This window comes from Polypterus senegalus, chromosome 1 (assembly GCF_016835505.1).
Source record: "Polypterus senegalus isolate Bchr_013 chromosome 1, ASM1683550v1, whole genome shotgun sequence".
Classification (NCBI taxonomy): Eukaryota; Metazoa; Chordata; class Cladistia; order Polypteriformes; family Polypteridae; genus Polypterus; species Polypterus senegalus.
Genome location: NC_053154.1, coordinates 176,884,739 through 176,903,885, shown reverse-complemented (window position 1 = coordinate 176,903,885; position 19,147 = coordinate 176,884,739).

The window sequence follows — 19,147 nt, the reverse complement described above, 5'->3', positions numbered from 1 at the left end:
TTTCCTGTGTGGACCTCATGGTTCAGAAACAGTTTCATCCCAAGAACTATAAATGCACTCAATCAGTCCATCAAGTTCTCCTTGTAGAACTGTTTGTACCTATTAGTACAATCATCTCACTGTAAACTTCCGATACAGTTATAATATTGCACAACCTGAGCCACTTTATAAAATGCGTATTTACATATGATGACAATATCATTTTTAAGATGAAATGCAGCACAATATGTTTATTATATTTTACAGATAAAACTTTAACTTCATTTAAATAATCTATATCTATACTAATAAAAGACAAAGCCCTCACTGACTCACTCACTCAGGTAGGTAGGTAGAAGGCTGAAATTCGGCAGGCTCATTCCTTACAGCTTACTTACAAAAGTTGGGCAGGTTTCATTTCGAAATTCTACACGTAATGGTCATAACTGGAACCTATTTTTCTCCATATACTGTAATGGACTTTAGCTCGTTGGCCGTGTGGGGTGCATGTCACATCATCACGCCTCCCACGTAATCACGTGAACTGACTGTGAACGCAGTACGTAGAAAAGAAGGAAGGGCTCCCAAAGAGTGCTGAAGAAAAACGCATACAAGCTTATTCATAAGTGCAGCTACTGTGGAAACAAAGCACAGTGTAAACCGTCAGTTTAAATTAAGTTTATGGACACGCTCCCGCTGCTGTTTGTCATGCCTTCGTCGAATAGTTTATTCGCGAGATACAAGTTTAATGAGAAGACACGAGGTATAAACGAGACTTTGGATCACTTTGTAACGGAGTTAAAATTGCTGTAGCGAGAAACTTTTAAGTGCCGGGTCTTAGCTAACATTAAATAAAGCCGTGGACATCGCAACATCACACAAGAGAGCAGCTCATTTGAACTGACTAAACGCAGTACGAGTGATCACTTCCATGCATCAAACCTGTTCAAAAAACACATTACACAATTGACAAGGTAGGAAAAGAATATGCTCCGAGCTGAGCTCCACAGCTAATGCGGTCTTGCGGAAGCAACTTCGTCACGCTGCCACCAAATACTCACAGAAAAATCCACAAGTTTATACACACGCTGTCTCTAGAGTTTCTCCACACTCAATGTATTCCTCGCATCCTCGTTATACCCTCTGATCTCCCATTTCAATTCAGATGCCTCCAATTTCCAGTACGGCTCTGCTTCGCGATGACAAGTAATAAGTCTCAGGGCAGACCCTACAAAAGGTTGCCATTGATTTCAGGCAAGATTGCTTTTCTCCTGGACAACTATAGATTGTATTCTCAAGAGTGAGCTCTCGCCGCTTCGTCATATTACAACCAGAGTGCTGAACTGACAACGTGCTATATAAAGAGAACTATAACAATCGTAATAAACGAACAATAAAACAGCGGAGAACCCGTGGATTAAATAAAAAGGCAACTTTCTTGGCAAAGCAAGGAAAAAGGATGGCCTTATATGTCGTTCGTTTATAAAACAGCGGAGAAGCTGTGTAAAGGCTGCTTCACAAAAAACCAGCGGAGCGCCTTATATGAGCAGGCAGTCATCTAAAGAAGGGAATCAATAAATATCTATAATTGTAATAAACGAACAAAAAATAGTGTACAAGCCGCGGATTAAATAAAGGAAATGGGTACCTGAACAGTAAAGTAAGTCTCGAATAACTACACAATAACTATAACAATCGTAATAAACGAACAATAAAACAGTACAGAACCGTGAAGCAAGGAAAAACGACGGCCTTATATGGCGTTCGTTTATAAAGCAGTGGAGAAGCTGTGTGAAGGCAACTACACAAAAAAACAGCAGAGCGCCACACTCTAAATGTATTCCTCGCATCATCATTATACCCTCTGATCTCCCATTTCAATTCAAATGCCTCCAATTTCCAGTAAGGCTCTGCTTCGTGATGACAATTAATAAATCTCAGGGACAGACCCTACAAAAGGTTGCAATTGATTTGAGGCAACATTGCTTTTCTCCTGGACAACAATACATTGCATTCTCAAAAGTAATCTTAGTGCACAGCTTGGTCATATTACAACCGGAGTGCTGAACTGACAACGTGGTATACAAAGAGATCCTTAACAGATAGTTATTGGTATATTTTCCCTCAGTTTAAAAAGGTTTTCTTTTCTTCTTAATAAAAATTTAAAAGCAGTTCTTCGTCACTGCGAAGCGCGGGGATTTTGCTATATACAGTATATATATATATACAGTGGGTACGGAAAGTATTCAGACCTCCTTCAATTTTAATTCTTTGTTATATTGCAGCCATTTGCTAAAATCATTTAAATAAATTTTTTTCCTCATTAATGTACACATAGCACCCCATATTGACAGACAAAAAAAAAAAATTTAAATTGTTGCAGATTTATTAAAAAAGAAAAACTGAAATATCACATGGTCCTAAGTATTCAGACCCTTTGCTGTGACACTCATATATTTAACTCAGGTGCTTTCCATTTCTTCTGATCATCCTTGATCACCTTCATTTGAGTCCAGTCCACACTGTTCTCATGTTTAATAACATGCTTTAACTCCTATCATCATGAAAATGATATCACGTATACATCTCAGTATTTTAATTATTCAGAGAGCAGTAATATTACGAATGTAATGGATTCTGTGTCCTGTTGGAGGAAGAGAAAGCCCGGAAGCACGTAGTGATTCACACACATAGAGCAGATAGAAGATCAAATACAAAACAAAGCATTTAACATGCTACTTTAGTTACGATGGGATTTGAGAAACTAGTAAATTAAACGATTTTAAGATTAAGTTTATGATGCTCTACTTTACTTTATTTTATGACAAAATAAATTATGTGATTATAGTGGACATTTCGAGATTAAAGGTGACATTTTGAGCTTTTTTCCCACTGTGTGCCTATTTTTTTTTCTCTGTACCCTAATGTGCTTTCATATGACACTCAGGCGGTGGGCTACGACTCGTCTTTTCACAGCGACTTTGATATCTGACAAGTTCTTTTCTATTTCAGGCACTGTGCGACTTTATGAACTTGAGCTTTCGAGTTTCTCCAACACTCTATGTCACTCGATGAACTTCCTTTTGTTGTTTATACCACTTTTTAAACCAACAAATAGTACGTTTTTCCTTGCCTCCACTTGGTATTCGCTGAAATTCTTCTATTTTCCCCCGTGCTTTTGCCATTGTCTTTTCACAGAACGCTGAGCTTAAGGGCTATTTATATTGATTTGCATGTTCAAAGAGACGTAATTCTGGGAGGAGTTGGGGCAGGACAGCATGCACTTTCACGTGCGTTACTTTTCACGCTGACCGGGATTTATGTAGCGGAAGAATGTGGAAGTTGCCGTTCGCACAGATTTATGAATCTGGGCGTACGAACATTTCCGCTTTTGTCCGTACGCCATGTTATAGTGTGAATTCTTCACACGACGTTATGCATGAGGCCCCTAGTCTGTCTTCATGAAAAAGGAAACCATTCCAGAAGTAGCATTGCCATTTTCACTTTGAAGAGGTGCAAACCCCAACACTTTATACTGTAGTTGCTGATTTTCATCTACATCAACTGCCTTGGCTTTGACCCACACGATAGCAATCTGTAGCAGCTCCCATTCAGTGATTTTCAGTTGACAGCTCTGCTTCTTTCTTTAAGGGAGTATGTAAAACATACTGCTTAAAGTTATAGGTCAGTAAAGGTACTGTTATGAGTGAAGTTATGTTTGAATGTGTTATTGAGAAGTTAACATTAGCAATAAAAAATCTCGACTTACTGTATATTACCTATTCAGATCAATGAAGCAGTTCCTCTCACTTATGCATTGCTACATCTTTTCCATTTGAAAATGCAGTCTTTCAGTAGGACTGGTGAGTAAGCATCTGTTCTGCTTTTGAGCATTGCACCGTCGACAGTGGCTAGGTTCAAACACACAAAAATAGCTCAGAGTTCTCATCCTGACAAATAAAAATCATCCAGTGACCTCCTTAATAAAGAAACCTTTTGCAGTATCACCATGTGACAGATTGCCAAAAAGCTAAAGTTTCACGCAAGAGGGCAAGGTGGATCTAAATAGGATGTAAAAAGAAGGAGAAGGCTCAGATGCACAACTGCATAAGAGGATAAGGGCATGAGAGTATGTAGTTTGAAAAATAAGTGCCTTACTGGTCCTTGGTTACTTTCTTTCTTAAATACACTCGAATGCCAGTGTCATCTGCCACAGAGAAAATACAATTCCATGATGCTGGCCTTGCATGTTTGCAAAGAAAAAGCCAAATCTGAGCCTGGCAAATAAAAAAAAGATTAAAATGGTATAAGAACACATACCTGTATATTGACTGGAAGAAGACTGGAAAAGCATCTTGGAGTGATCTCTTCCCTGGTGTAGACAAAGATGATATCTGTGTTGTATTTAAGGGAGAAGTCAAACTGAGAACCTCTTAGGTGTTTGTGTTTCAAACTATACACTCTGGTATTCTTATCCTCTTATGCAGTTGTGCATCTGGGCTTTCCATCTCTTTTTTCTGTACTGGACAACAATAGACACCTTTGCATGAAACCTTCACTTTCTTGGCCGTTTGTAATGTGCAAAAACCTTCATTCTTCAAAAGACAATTGACTGACACATTTCTTGAGAAAGCTGTTTCATTTTGGCCATTTTTAAACCCAAAACTGAATTTTAGGAATTCCAGTATCTTGCGACCAAATTGAACAGAATAACAGGTTTTCGTGAAAACAACATTTTCTCCAAGTAGCAGTTAGCTCTTAAAATGACTAATCAATGATACACTAAGGGACTTAGCTGACCATTATGACACTGATTACATTAGTATTGCCTTGGCTATATTTTTAAATCAATTGTATCTTGATAGGACTTATCGCAATCTGATATTTGGGTGGTTACCTACCAGGTAATGTATGTGGTTGGTCAGCCAATAGTCAGACATCTGCCATATTCTCTCAGTTATGACAAGCAGATCATAAACATTTTATATAGTACTTGCAAATAATACAAAAAGTACACAACATGTATTTCACACTATTTGGGGCTCATCAGGTGTAAATACTTTTGCTTCTCTTTGTGGGATTGAACCTTGGATGGATATATATATCCATCCAATATATTGCGGTGGGCTGGCGCCCTGCCCAGGGTTTATTTCCTGCCTTGCACCCTGTGTTGGCTGAGATTGGCTCCAGCAGACCCCCGTGACCCAGTAGTTAGGATATAACGGGTTGGATGATGGATGGATGGATATCTCTTTATATAATCTTCATTTGGATCTTGATCCTTGTTTGTCCGCAAATGAATTAGAAGAAGAAGCACTAGATGGCAGTAGTGAGACAGCTAAAACATAGGCATTGCATTAAGAATCTCCTCCAGGCTTATACTACTGAAGACTGTAGTACTCCAGTCACACCTCAAAACACAGACATTCAAACTAAACAAATTGTTGTGCTTTAAATTAACTAAAGAGATCTTCATTTAGATCTTGATCCTTGTTTGTCCGCGAATGAATTAGAAGAAGCACTAGATGGCAGTAGAGAGACAGCTAAAACATAGGCATTGCATTAAGAATCTCCTCCAGGCTTATACTACTGAAGACTGTAGTACTCCAGTCACACCTAAAAAAACACAGACATTCAAACTAAACAAATTGTTGTGCTTTAAATTAACTAAAGAGATCTTCATTTAGATCTTGATCTTTGTTTGTCCGCAAATTCCACGCATGCGTAGACCACCTTCCAGTTTAGTACGTTGTTGTTACTCACGGATGTCAACAATGTGCCGAAATTACGAAAGGAGTGGTGGACAGTGTTACGCTGGTTAGCTCCTGAGGCCTGGTTAGAGAATGAGATTGCCGAAGATAAAAGGTACATGCCTACGTAACATATAAATGAAAGAAAGACAGTGGGTAAAATGAATGACAGCGTAACAGCACATTCCAGAAATTATTATTGTTACGTTGTAGCTGGCGAGTGCTGCGCGTCTCACAGTTGTACCGTGGCTTGCTCACATGTCAGTGAAGTGATCCCTATTTATGCTTTAAAGAACCTGGATACCTATCTGTCCCCCTTTTATAACCATTGCTCCGTGTATATTGCCTTACTCTTTTAATTGCCACAAAGCAACCTGTGAGATTGGAAAAAGGTTGAGAAGACATCATAAGAGGAAACAATAGCGTCGTGAAAACGAGACGGACTGTGAATGGACAGAAGCAGAAATGCTCCTACACCACCACATAATTACAATTCGGAAAGTGATTCTGAGTAGGCTGTTCCTATCAAATCAGTGTCCAAGGATTTTCTTTTGCAATTTTGTTTCTCTTATAAAAAATCATAATGCTGAGTGACGAAGGGCCCAGTTCACGACTGGCAGCCGCTTTTAAACAGGGAGCCCTTCACAGACAACTTTAACACACGCAACGTAGTTGGGCGCACATGGATAGCATATATATACTAGACATTAAGCCCGTTACAATAACGGGCGCTAGAACCGTAATGCCTAAACATTAGTAGGAACAGTCTATATTAAATGCCAAGGGACCTTGACCTCATTCTGTTTCTTAATTTTTTTTTTGTCAAAAATATTTTTGCAAGAAGCCTAAAGTAAAATGATAATAAAAATAAAATAGAAACGTATATGACAATACAGTAAGTATAATTAATATTGCCTTAGTGTAAAACTTTGTAACAATCTGTAAGACACAATATCTGAAGAAGATATTTAGGTAAAATTTTCTATTTTTTTACCTCATTAAATTTTTCTATACAATTTCATTATAGACAACATTTCTTGTAAATATTCTGTCTGAGTTTGGCAAAAGTTTGCCTTGTTCAGGAATCTCTACAACCTTGACAACAACATCTGGAAAACTTCTAACACTTGATACTGCAACATATAACTGACCGTGGCTGAAGACTGGTTCGGGCAAGTAAATGCCAACTTTTTCTAAGGTTTGCTCTTCTGAGTCTTTCTCTTTTAGTGTTTTTCTGATGGTCATTTTCTTTTTCTTCAATCAATCTATTTGCTTATATTTTTATTTGTCTTTCAGCCTGTCTTTTGTTGATGTTTACTTGTTGAGCTGACCGTTCTTCCAGGAGATGTTGCTTATATAGGATTTGATTGTTTATGTCTTTTGTCCAACTTGACATGTCCTTCTTTTTGGTGGCATGTTGTTATTAGATACGTCTGTAATATTTTCTCCTACAGTAATACTGGCTTGTATGTGGCTGTAATATGCATCACTGTATTGTGTGTCTTTAATTTTCTCTTGCAGTAATACTGGTTTGTATTTCCGTAAAATGTCTGTCATTTTCTCTGACAGTAATACTGGCTTTGATTCCTTTTTGGAATGAAGACCCACGAGACAGTGACTTTTGCCATTAGATTCTTTCAAATCATGCCCTAATAAAACCATTTTCAAATAAGACCACAATCATCTAACCTCTCAGTCGTGTGTATGCTTTTGTCAGGCACACTTCCTGTGGTCTCAGCTCTTAGTCAAGTGAATGCTTTTGGCAGACACACTTCCTGTGCTCTCAGCTCTTATAAATTTTATCAGGACAATAATTTTATATGTTCTAGATGACACGTCAACAACTAAGCGAAGAAGAAAGAGCGGTGTGTCGAAAAGAGACCCAAAACCGTTGAAGAGAAAAGAATACAAAAAAGAGCAATAATAATCTATGTGCAAATTCTGAAAATAAGGAAAGTAATAATCATCCTGGGCCAAGTGGAAATGAAAACCTTGCAGGTCCAATTTGGGTCAGAAATAAAAGACAAAGTGTAAAAGACAAAGTAGAACTTCATAAAGATGTTCAAAAATGTTGGCGCGATACACATGCAGAGCAGGTTAGAGATTATGAAAGCAGTGGAATTCAAAAGGCTAAAAAAAGTTGCCACAACAGAAAAGGTGATCTGATATACCATTCATATTAAAACGTTTACAGTTTACCATGAGAATAGTTTTTGCCATGACAATTAACAAATCACAGGGACAAACATTCAAAAAAGTGTATTTATTTATTAGAGAGAAAGAAACGATACTCACTCACAGGCAGTTATATGTTGTGTTGTCACGATGTAAGTCCAAACACCGAATCAAAATTCAGTGCGATCTTGAAGAAAAGTTAATTCCAAATATTGTTTTCACTGAAGTTTTAAAGTAAAAGTGAAAATAATGAATTTGTAATAATTCCAATGAAAATAACAATCTCTTTAAATTGTATATCCGGTTAACCAATCCTGGGGTTGGCAAGCAAAGCAAGCATGGGGCAGAGCTCCCTAGTATATATATACACTAGGGGGCTGTGCCCCCTACTCACTTTGCTCACCCACCCCCCAGGGGCATGCTTCATGCTAGCCTCTTCGCGTCTCTGCTGCTCGTGTTGTTGGGGGGTGGGGTGGGGCTGAACGCATGCTAAGGATGGATCAGCAGATAGCATGCTAAGGATGGATCAGCTTCTGGCTTGCTACTAGCAAGCTGCGTGATCTGCATGTCATGCTGCACGTCGATCATTTAAAAGCCTGTGCAGCAACTATCGTTTTGTGTCACTTCCTTGTCTCGTGGGATGTTAAAGTGTCTCTGAGAAATTGTTTGTAGGTAGGGCATGACATGCAAGTAGTCTCGCAGGAATTCAAAGTGTCTCTCCAAGATGATCACGTCTCGACCCAAGATTTTTTTATTATAATAGATATATATATAGACAGAGAGAGAGAGAGAGTTATGTATGGTCCCCTGAGGATCACCTTCCATACTAAAACAAGGTATGCAATAACCCACCGGGACAGGAAGAGCCACCAAAGCTACATTTCCCTAGCTCTGAGAAACTGCCCATTGAGGCCAACTCAGCCATTCTCCTACGGAAGTATACCAGGCTCCTTAAGATTGAGACAGTATAAATCTGACGGCTCATGGAGGATGGCATCTCAGTTAATGGAACTTCATCCCGCATATCTGAGCTTCCTGACACAAACCCACTCAAGAGAACTGATTGTTTACAAACACCTTTGAGACTAAAAGATAATTTATTAAGCCTGTTTTTCAGTTGCACCCCAATGTGCTTATTTCCTTTGTATTTTTTCAACAATTGCACTAAACGAGGTGGACTGGTTGGCACCCCAAATTTTCTTTAGTTTTCCTGGTTCTTACTTACTGCCTCCACCCTACACATCTGTTGTACTTCTTGGGATTTGTTTGGGTGACTGAACCCGTAGACCTCACATAGATCGTTCAAAAGCTGGTGGATCAGGTCACGCAGGTGCAGTTATAGGTGGCTGACTATGAACACTGGTGCGATGCCATTGAAGCACAATTTATTCTGTCGAGACCTATAGTGCCTACTGAACCACCATGCCTACTATGATATGGAGGACATATGGAGCACATTACTGCTGACTTTAAAAGGAGAGATTCTGACCTGCTATGGGCTTATCCCAGTTTGTCACTCCCAGTGCTGTCAGGACTGGTTGTTCGACTGTGAACATCCGGAGCCAGCCCAGGTGTTCAGTTTCTGGGTCAAGCTGGCCTGCTGGCTTTGCCCCAGCGAAATCACACTAGACCAAGTAATGGAAATGGTCGCAGCTCATTACCTTGTCTGCACTATCCCAAAGCACTTGGTGTACCCCATCCAAAGACAATCCTGGGCAACCATGGATGAACCATAGAGGAACTGGTGGACATAGTGGATCGACAGCTCACTGACATGCTGAGTGAGAAGCCCAAACACAAAAAGCACCTCAGAGCGCTTGAAAAGGGAACATTCCCTGGTGCAAATCAGCTGCTACTGCTGTGGGGAGCTGGGACACATAATATACAATTGCCTGAATACAGAGGAATTGATGAACTGTGGCTGGGTTCTCTAAGAAAGGTATACATACATGGCCCTACTTACCCTCTCCTGTTTCCTTTTTCAGGTGTTTCCCTAGTCAACCTACACCCTGTCCTGGCTTTGTATGACTCTGGCAGCAACACCACCATTGTTGTCCACTGCTTTGTCCCGCTGCAACAATATGATGGAAAGCAGGCCAATCCTTCTTACCTGTATACACAGAGAAACCCAACACTACTCCACCGCTGTCTACTGGGTGTACAACCAAGGAAACCTTCAAAAGCTTCATGTGGTGGTGGTCTGACTTTCTTTGCACCCAGTCTCTTCCCAGTGTCACATGGACATAAATATAGTCTTGTGCTTGTAGACTATGCCACCCACTATACGACTGGAAAACTACAAAACCATTTCCCGGGTACTTGTTGGGGTCTTTGCATGCACTGGAATCCTCAAGGAGGTCCTGACAGACCAGGAGACACCCTTCACTTTGTGGATCTATAAAGAGATTGCCAAGCCGCTGAGCTTCACCCATCTCAAAACATCTGTGTACTGGTATATGGGGCTGTTGGATCTGATACAGGAAGGCTGGGAGGAGGAAGCAGCACCCCTTCTCTCAACATTCTTGACTACACCGCAGCCTTACATAACCACTTTTCAAAACTACTCCCCTTAGTTCGCGATCACTTGGAAGTCTGCAAGAATTCCGTCCGGGGAATTGAGTAATTGTCTAGTCCCTGCATCTCATCTCCAAGCTCCTGGTTCACTGGCAGGTGCCCTAAAAGGTCAAGCAACGTAAGGGGCTGGTGGATTATTTATTATGTAAGCCTAATCGGAGTCCCATCAAGTGTTTTCATGTAAACCTCTTCAAGTCCAGGCATGATCAGGCTGACCCAGGTACATGGGCTTCTCCTGCAGTAGTCGTATATGAGGATGCAAACAGCTTCATTATGGGGAAAACCTCAGCCCCTGACGGAGGCAGGAGCTAGCCAATACCATAGCGAGGATGTGAGGGGTGATTGATCCTAGGCCGGGGTGAATGACTCTGATTGTTCATGACATTGCGACTGAGTGGGGGTCATTGTAAGGGAATGTCTGTAGAGCTGGAAATAAGACTTATGCTGGACCCAGGACTGACTGAGCAGAGTCACAGCCCCTGGTCTAGCCCCATTGTACTAATCCCCAAGCCCAGCAGGAGTTGGCACTTCTGCAATAACTTCTGCTGGGTTAATCACATTGGCCTATTCAATGCCGGGGGTGGACGACCTCCTGGAATGCCTGGGCCATGCCTGGTACCTGTCTACTCTTGACATGACAAAAGGATACTGGCAGATCCCCTTAACAGAGTCCGTGAAGGAGAAGGGATACACCAGACCCCAGCGACTTTCCAACATCTGGTGGACAGATTGCTGTGCCCTCATATTGTGTAGTAAAAAAATAATCAGTAGACTGAAAAAGGTTTGGGGATGGCCATCCTGTATACTGAAAAATCAGCAAACTTAAAAGAAACATGGTGAACATAAGCGGAGTTCACAACAGAACTGACTAACAGGTTGTATACTGGTCTTAAATATGGTGGAAAAAGGAAGAGGTGGAGTCAGGGCGGCTAGAACAGGAACTGATGGGGTTGTAAGATGGATTCTGGGTACTTGAAATTACATCATCAGAGGTTGCCAGAATTGACATTAGTAGCAGGTGGACCAGTGGTGATGTCATCGGGAGGCAGGGTCTTTGGCTGAACTGCAGAGGAACAAGAGGAGAGAGGATCAGATAGGAATGCTAACCACTGGTCTGGCTGACCACACTATTAGTGCTGCCTAAATTGATAATATTATTGTCTATTCCGGCAGTTGGGAAGATCACTTGCAACATCTCTCAGCTGTCCTTCATGCCATCCAGGAAGCCAGCCTCCAGATCAATCCTCAAAAATGCTGTTTCGGACTGACCAAGGCTAAATACCTGGGCTATGTAGTGGGCAGCGGAAAGGACAAACCGCAATGGTCTAAAGTTGCTGCTATTCACAACAGGCCGCAGATGCACACCAAAAGGCAGAACCAAGCTTTCCTGGGATTAGTGGGATATTATCAGAGGTTTGTGCACTGCCTCTCCAAATGGGTGGTGCCTTTAAAGGATCTCATGCAGAAGAGGGTGCAAGACATGGTGACATGGGGACTCAAAGCAGAAGCCACATTCTGTGATTGGAAAGCAGCTCTCATGACAGCTCCTTTATTAATTACCACCAGTGGACCCTGGCCAAGTCATTGATGGAATTGAACACCATGTCATGTATCTCAGCTGGAATCTGTTGGACTAGGAGAAACGGTACATGGCGATTGAGCAAGAGGTCCTGATAATCAATTTCACTGTGACACACCTCCATTACTATCAGATGATGACAATCCACAATCCCCACCAGTGGTTAGGGTCAAATTAGGAATCACCAGGTGATTCCCGAGCCTCCAGCCTAACAAGTTCACCATCTTGCATCGGTGATGGAAGCTCCATGCCAATGTCAATTCTCCAACTTGATCCACGACCTCAGGACCTGTTGGGCCAGGAGAGACGCTACACGGCCTCAATCTGTTTGGTTGACAGCTGTTCCAGCCTTCTATGTGCAACCTATTCTAACCTGGGCCTTTGTGCTATGTATGATTGACCAAGCAACTATCTCAGCTCCATCACCATTCTTGCAATCTCCTGTATGTAGCCCAGACTGATTGACTTTAGTGGCAGTTGAAGCATATTTTTACAAAAATTCACACACTGGAAAAGCATTGTGATAGTCCAGGCCAATTCCTGATGTAATTATTGCCTTGCATTCCATCCTCATTTCTATTGTTGCCACAGTTTCACATATCTTCAGGGGCCACATCAGCCTCTTGTAGAGAGTGAATTGATAACACCATACTTTGAACCGTGCTGTTAACTGCCTTTGATCAATCCTCTCTCGGCCTTCGGATATTTGCTGCATGATAATAGTTGCAGTGTTCCTATCTTGTCATGTTCTAACACACATTCATAAAAAAGTCAGACATAATCATAGATCTGGAGATTTAGGCCAGCCTGCTGCCCTACTGCCTCTACTGGACATCCATCCATCCATTATCCAACCCGCTATATCCTAACTACAGGGTCACGGGGGTCTGCTGGAGCCAATCCCAGCCAACATAGGGTGCAAGGCAGGAAACAAACTCTGGGAAGGGTGCCAGCCCACTGCAGGCCTCTACTGGACATCATATAAAATTACATATATTTGTTTTGGGAATTCTAATAAGAAGATAAAATCTTTTCATCCTACAAATCTAAGACTAATGGTATTTATGCTGTTTTTTCTATGGGCAAGAGAACAGCTTAGAAATAGAGCTTTAGACCCAAGTGCTACAGTAAGATACAAGAAGAAAATACTGAGAAGAGAAACAAAGTAAAGAAGGGTTAGTATCTTATAGAGCCTCTACAGGCAGATATGAATTTCATTGCACTTTGTATACATGACAGTAATGATCCTTTAGACCATATCAAGCTAAGGGCTGATATACTCCCTCTTACGTGCAAAACCTTAAATGGCCTAGGCCCTACTTAAGCACCTGAAATTATTATTACATAGAAACTTGAGAATGCTGATCTAAAATGATTCAAAGGATTATTTAAAACAACAATTGAAGGTTCACATTTTAGCTAAAGTGCCGCAAAGGTATGAAATGATTGGCATACTTGTGTTAGAGAAGCCAATTTATGGTGGCCTTAAAAGGAAAAGCACAAAGTAAAAGTAAAAACATAAGACTTTTTTTTTTTTAGTTTTTTAGTCTAGTATACCCTGATTAGAGCTGCTGTTTAACTCTCCTTATTTCATTTTTCGTTATTAGCAATTTGTACAAGAATATGCATTAACTTTATGGGATTTATAAGGTTAACTGGAAGCCAGTGCTGTATGGTCATACTTCCTAGTTCTAATGATAATTCTTGTGCAGCATTCTGAATTAGCCGAAGGCAGCTTAAAGAATTATTTAAATAAATTACTTTCTCAGTATTTTACATTAGAAGCCATCATCATTTTCAAATGACTAAGTTTGAAGTAGCAAGTATATGAGTAAAATACAAAACAAAAAAAAACATATAAAGCAAAATGAAAAACTGAATCCCAATACGAGACACAATAATCACAGTAAAGAGAACAAGAGGGTCAAAACCAAAAGTACCTGTGAGAAAAGAGCAGAAAGGTAAACTTTGAATAATTCAGATATTTGGTATCCACAGATCAGGTAAGGATTTGCACTCATAGCAATCTTTTTATCCTGTTGTGTCATTTATGCATGGGTCCTGACTTCACAGGCCATGCAACTGGCAATGCTAGAAGTAGATCTAATGATGGAAATAAACACTGGTGGCCTTTAAGGACCCATAATCATACCAAATTATGACAGTATGTTGTAGCCTCATTAGCATTTTGCTTTCCCCAACAAAAAACTGTTATTATGTGTAACAAAAACATGTAAATACTAAAACATTAACATAATCAAAGTAGGAAAGATATGTCTAGTCACAGTGTCAACCAATTTACTGATCCAGATTTAGTATATATACTTCATGTGGTATGTTTTGAAACATTCACCAATGCACATAGGCATCGTTCAAAGAGATGAAAGATTTTTTGTGATATTTTTACTGTTGTCTCAGGAGGAAGGACACATTTTATTCGCAACTTCACTCAATGGTTGATGGGTGCCTGCGAGGTGACACTTTTCTGGTCATGGGTGACTTCAGTACAACTGCTGGCACTGACAGGGGCTGGCTATGAGGATTGTCTTGGTCCTCATGAGTCTGGTGACCATGGTGAAAGTGGCTTCATGTTCCTTGACTTTGCAAAAGATCATGGGCTGTGGATCACTGGATCCTTCCAGCAACCTGAGCCACATCGTTGAACTTGGTACTCCAATATGCCATATTACTAACAAAAATACTTTTCATTGAACTGTAAAGTATCATGAAAATAAATCATCTAAATTGAATGCCAAGACTTTTCTAGTTTTATGAACCTGTTATGATTTGCTTTCAAATTAAAATTTTATTTGCTTTTTGATATTTCTTATTTCTGTTTGGGGTTTTGTTATCCATTAGAATAATTTCTGTTTTAATTTTTCATAATTCTTTTCTTTAAAAGGGTCCTAAAAATATTTTATATCTTTCAATGACAACATTTTGTGCAGTATTGTTGTAATAGTTGCTATGGCATTGCTCTGGACGAAATAAAGAGAAGCTCAATGCATTTCCTGTATTGTGAGACTGGATAAAAAAAATCTTTCTTTGTTGGTGTATGCTTTCATGCTTAATATTCTGGTTTAATATTATCCTTCCTTTGTTCTTTGATTTCAACTTTTGTTTACAACTCTTTTGGCAAAGTTTCATCTTGTAACTGCAACTTTTTCTCGCATGTTCCTCCATATGCGATAACAGGAGCAATTGTCTGTTGGAAAATCCTGTTCAAAGATGGTTACACTGTTGTAATAAAAGAAGTGCAGCTGTTTGTAAGTGCTGTCCTGGATATCATTTGGTATTGAGACATTGTGTACCATATATCTCTAAACCATGATCTATCCACACACCCATGAGGTTTTCACAATATCTTGGTCCCCCATCAGCATGAATCACCAGAAATTAGGATTTGACAAACTAGGCAAAGTGCAGGAGTCCAAAGAAATGTTGTTGTGCCAGCTGGGTTGCCCCTTTTAATCCTTCATTAATCAGGACTGAAGAAAACAAGTGCTTGAAGCTGCAAAGCAGACAACAATATTAAACAAAAAGAACACAGCCTTCTTAGCTTCAACAGTTTAGGGGCTTCCTAGCATGGATCTTGACTTTGTAGCTCCACTCTTGGGCAAACTTGGGTCCAAATGGGACACCTCCTTCTGGGGATATCCAGGTCTTATAGGGATCCGACCAGAAGGGACAGGGTCAGTTGTCCTCATTGGGCTTCTCTTGTTATTGACAGCTCCCCCTCTCTGGCAGGGTATTTCATACCTCTGGTGCACCCTGAAAGCGATCCTTTAATGTGCATGACACAATCATTTTCCTGACATAGCTGGAAGCAGACAGGTTTCCTTGAAGCCCTCCCTCCTCTGGTACATGGCAAATCCAGAGCATCATCATCAGATAGAGACTGGCTGGAGAAATCTATCAATTCATGTCATTCTTAATGATACCTTCATCGGAGAGTTGACTGTCTTAGCAGATATGATTCCTGAATTCTTCTGTTGATGGGTTGTTCCAGGTTCTAAGGGTTCTGCCTCTTCCAGACTGTTTTCTAGAGTGTTACAGCTTCCTTATCCACAATGGAATGCTGTCAGTGATGTAAGGAAATAGGCAATCATCAAGCAGAGCCCTGTGAACCTCCTTCTTGATACTGTCCCTTGTATATATTAAATCAGCAACTTTATAAGGACGCTTCTTAGCCTGGACGTCATATCCCTTCTTCTGCTAAATCTGTGACATTGTTAAGTGCTTATGGGCCTTTTTATGTCACTAATGCATACCCTCGTCAGTATTTCTCACATTCCTGCCTATCAGGGTTGCCAGGTCTGGAGGAATCCCTCCATTTTTAGGGGTCAATCAGGGCCATGGGGGATTTTGAGGATTTTTTTTGGGTGAAATACCTTCATGTGGAAATAGAGCCAGGAGGATGACCCAATTGCTCACATCTTTCACAAAAGTCTGTCCAAAACATTTCTTTTCTCTAGTTTTAGATAAAGACATGACGATTTTTAAACTCTGCTAGGTTTTAACCGTTGTCTGTGTCCCTGTTGGGTAGATTTCCACTCACTTTCTGTACCCATCACATCTTTAAAGTATAGTTTAGGATGTCATTCATAATTCCATTGCTGTCTGCATCTGTTCTATTTAATTATCCCTTGTATGATGCTTTTTAATGACAGTGGTCACCAGTCAAACAAAGTGAGTGACCTTTGCAACTCTCCAGGGAGGCAGACAGCAATATAAACCTGACAAAAGTTCTAACATTTCACCACTCAAAAAAAATCAACCAGAGTTTAAACCAAATAAGTAAAAGACAATAAATAAAAAACACAAAGCTGACAAAAAATCAGATTAACATTTTGTCAAAATATTTACAAAAATGAAATTTAAGGACATTCAAACATTTAAATCATTTCATATCACCATCTGGGCTTCACTTCAGCTTTTACAAGGTACTCTGCAAACTGGTCTCAAACGGGCTGTCTGGGAGCCACACACTGTGGAGCATTCCATAGGCTCTGAATCACGTGCCAGGGTGCCCTCAAAGTTTACTGTACCATATTCCCTGATAAAATTGTTCAGAGTGCAGGCTGCTTTCTCCACATGACATACATTTGGCAAATTAAGGTGCATTGGCATGTCTAGCACTTGCCATTTATTGGGTAAAATGCCAAAAGCACATTCCATCAGCCACCTTTCCCTGCAGAGCCTATAGTTAAAGACCCCCTTGGTAGTTGTGAGCCACCTTTGTGAGTGTGGATGCATTAAGTGACTTTCTGTTGATCTTCTGGAAGATTTAGTCAGTCTTCCCTTAGTCAATAGCCAAAAATAGAGTTCTGGAAAATACCAGAATCTGACGCACTTCCATAGCTCCCAAGATCAATTTAGATTAATTTGTAGTTAGCATCTACCACAGCCAGAAGAACATCTGAAAAGTACTTTTTGTGATTAAAGTAGAAACTGACACTTCCAGGTGGGCATAATAACTTGGATGTGTTTTTTTGTGGAAGAAATTTATTTATAAGTCAGAAAACAGACAGCAGGAAACTTGTCTTGTGTTTTTAATTTCACTTCATGAAGAGGGAGCACCCTGTCATAGCAGTCTGCAAAGAGAACGTTTCCTGAGAGGTGGTGCCATAGAATGGTCATAGAGCAAAGTTACAGTCCCATATTTATAAACAATTTTATTTACATAACAGTGCTGAATTAATCCTTACATACCATCTGACATTTACTTTGATTGGCTCATTAGCTTACACACTTCTTATACACCTAAATAAAAGTCTCATTCTGCTACATTCTTTGTCTTTTTTTCAATATTTCTTAAGTTCAGCTCTTAAGTGCAGCCACTGCAGTAGTCTCTTCATGCTACCCCTAAGATAAATGCTATATTTAATATGGAAAGCATACTAAAATAAATATCCATCCATCCTCCAGCCCGTGATATCCTAACACAGGGTTATGGGGGTCTGCTGGAGCCAATTCCAGCCAACACAGGGCGCAAGGCAGGAACAAACCCCGGGCAGGGCGCCAGTCCACCGCAGGGCACACACACACCAAGCACATACTAGGGACAATTTAGGATCGCCAATTCACCTAACCTGCATATCTTTGGACTGTGGGAGGAAACCAGAGCACCCAGAGGAAACCCACACAGACACAGGGAGAACATGAAAACTCCACGCAGGGAGGACCCGGGAAGCAAACCCGCTGCGCCACTGTGCCGCCCAAAATAAATATATTACCTCTAAATAACTACATTACTGCTCAATCACCTTTATTTCCTTTCACATATTTCCCTGTCCCCGTGACCCTGTCGTTAGGATATAGCGGGTTGGATAATGGATGGATGGAGATTTCCCTGTAGCGCCCAAACAATTTGAAAATTTGGTCTTTCTCCCAAAGCCTTTTACTACTTGTTTCAAGTGTTTCTTACTTAAAACAGGCATTTATGAGCTCCATAAGCTGGACATGGTGTGACTGATAAACATGCATATTGTTGATATGCCAACCTGGAATATGTAATGTAAGGTGGAAAATGAAGTTTTTTTAGATACCGAAAAATAACTTTTTCCTTAATTTCTTGACCTGAATACTTGTGGCAAAACAGTCAAGGATAATTTCAGGAGGGAGCTATGCTGTCAGAACACATTCAAACGTGGGTCAGTTAGCACATTTCATAGTTTTTACTGTCACTTCAGGAAACTTCAGTTTCTATGACCAGTAATGGACATATGTGATTAAATATGCAGAAAAAAACACCACCTGACATGTATATGTAATACCTGTTGTGTAGCAAAAACCTAATGATTATGTTTAGGTCAAGTCTGTTAGATCATCTGAGGCATGGATTAGGTGAGGCTTAAAATATTGTTTAAGGTTGCAGACTACAATTTAGGTTTCATTTATTAAAATTCATTTTACAGCACTGAGAGCGATTTTATAAGGAAGAGTCTTCCCAGTGTCTTCAAGCTGTAGAAGAGAGTGATGTGGAAGAAATCAGTAGCCATGATGGTTGTGTTTTAGAAATCCTTGAACCTGATTCAGGAAAAAACCTTCTATGTCAACAATTTCAGCAGGCAAAGGCGCAAAGAACAAA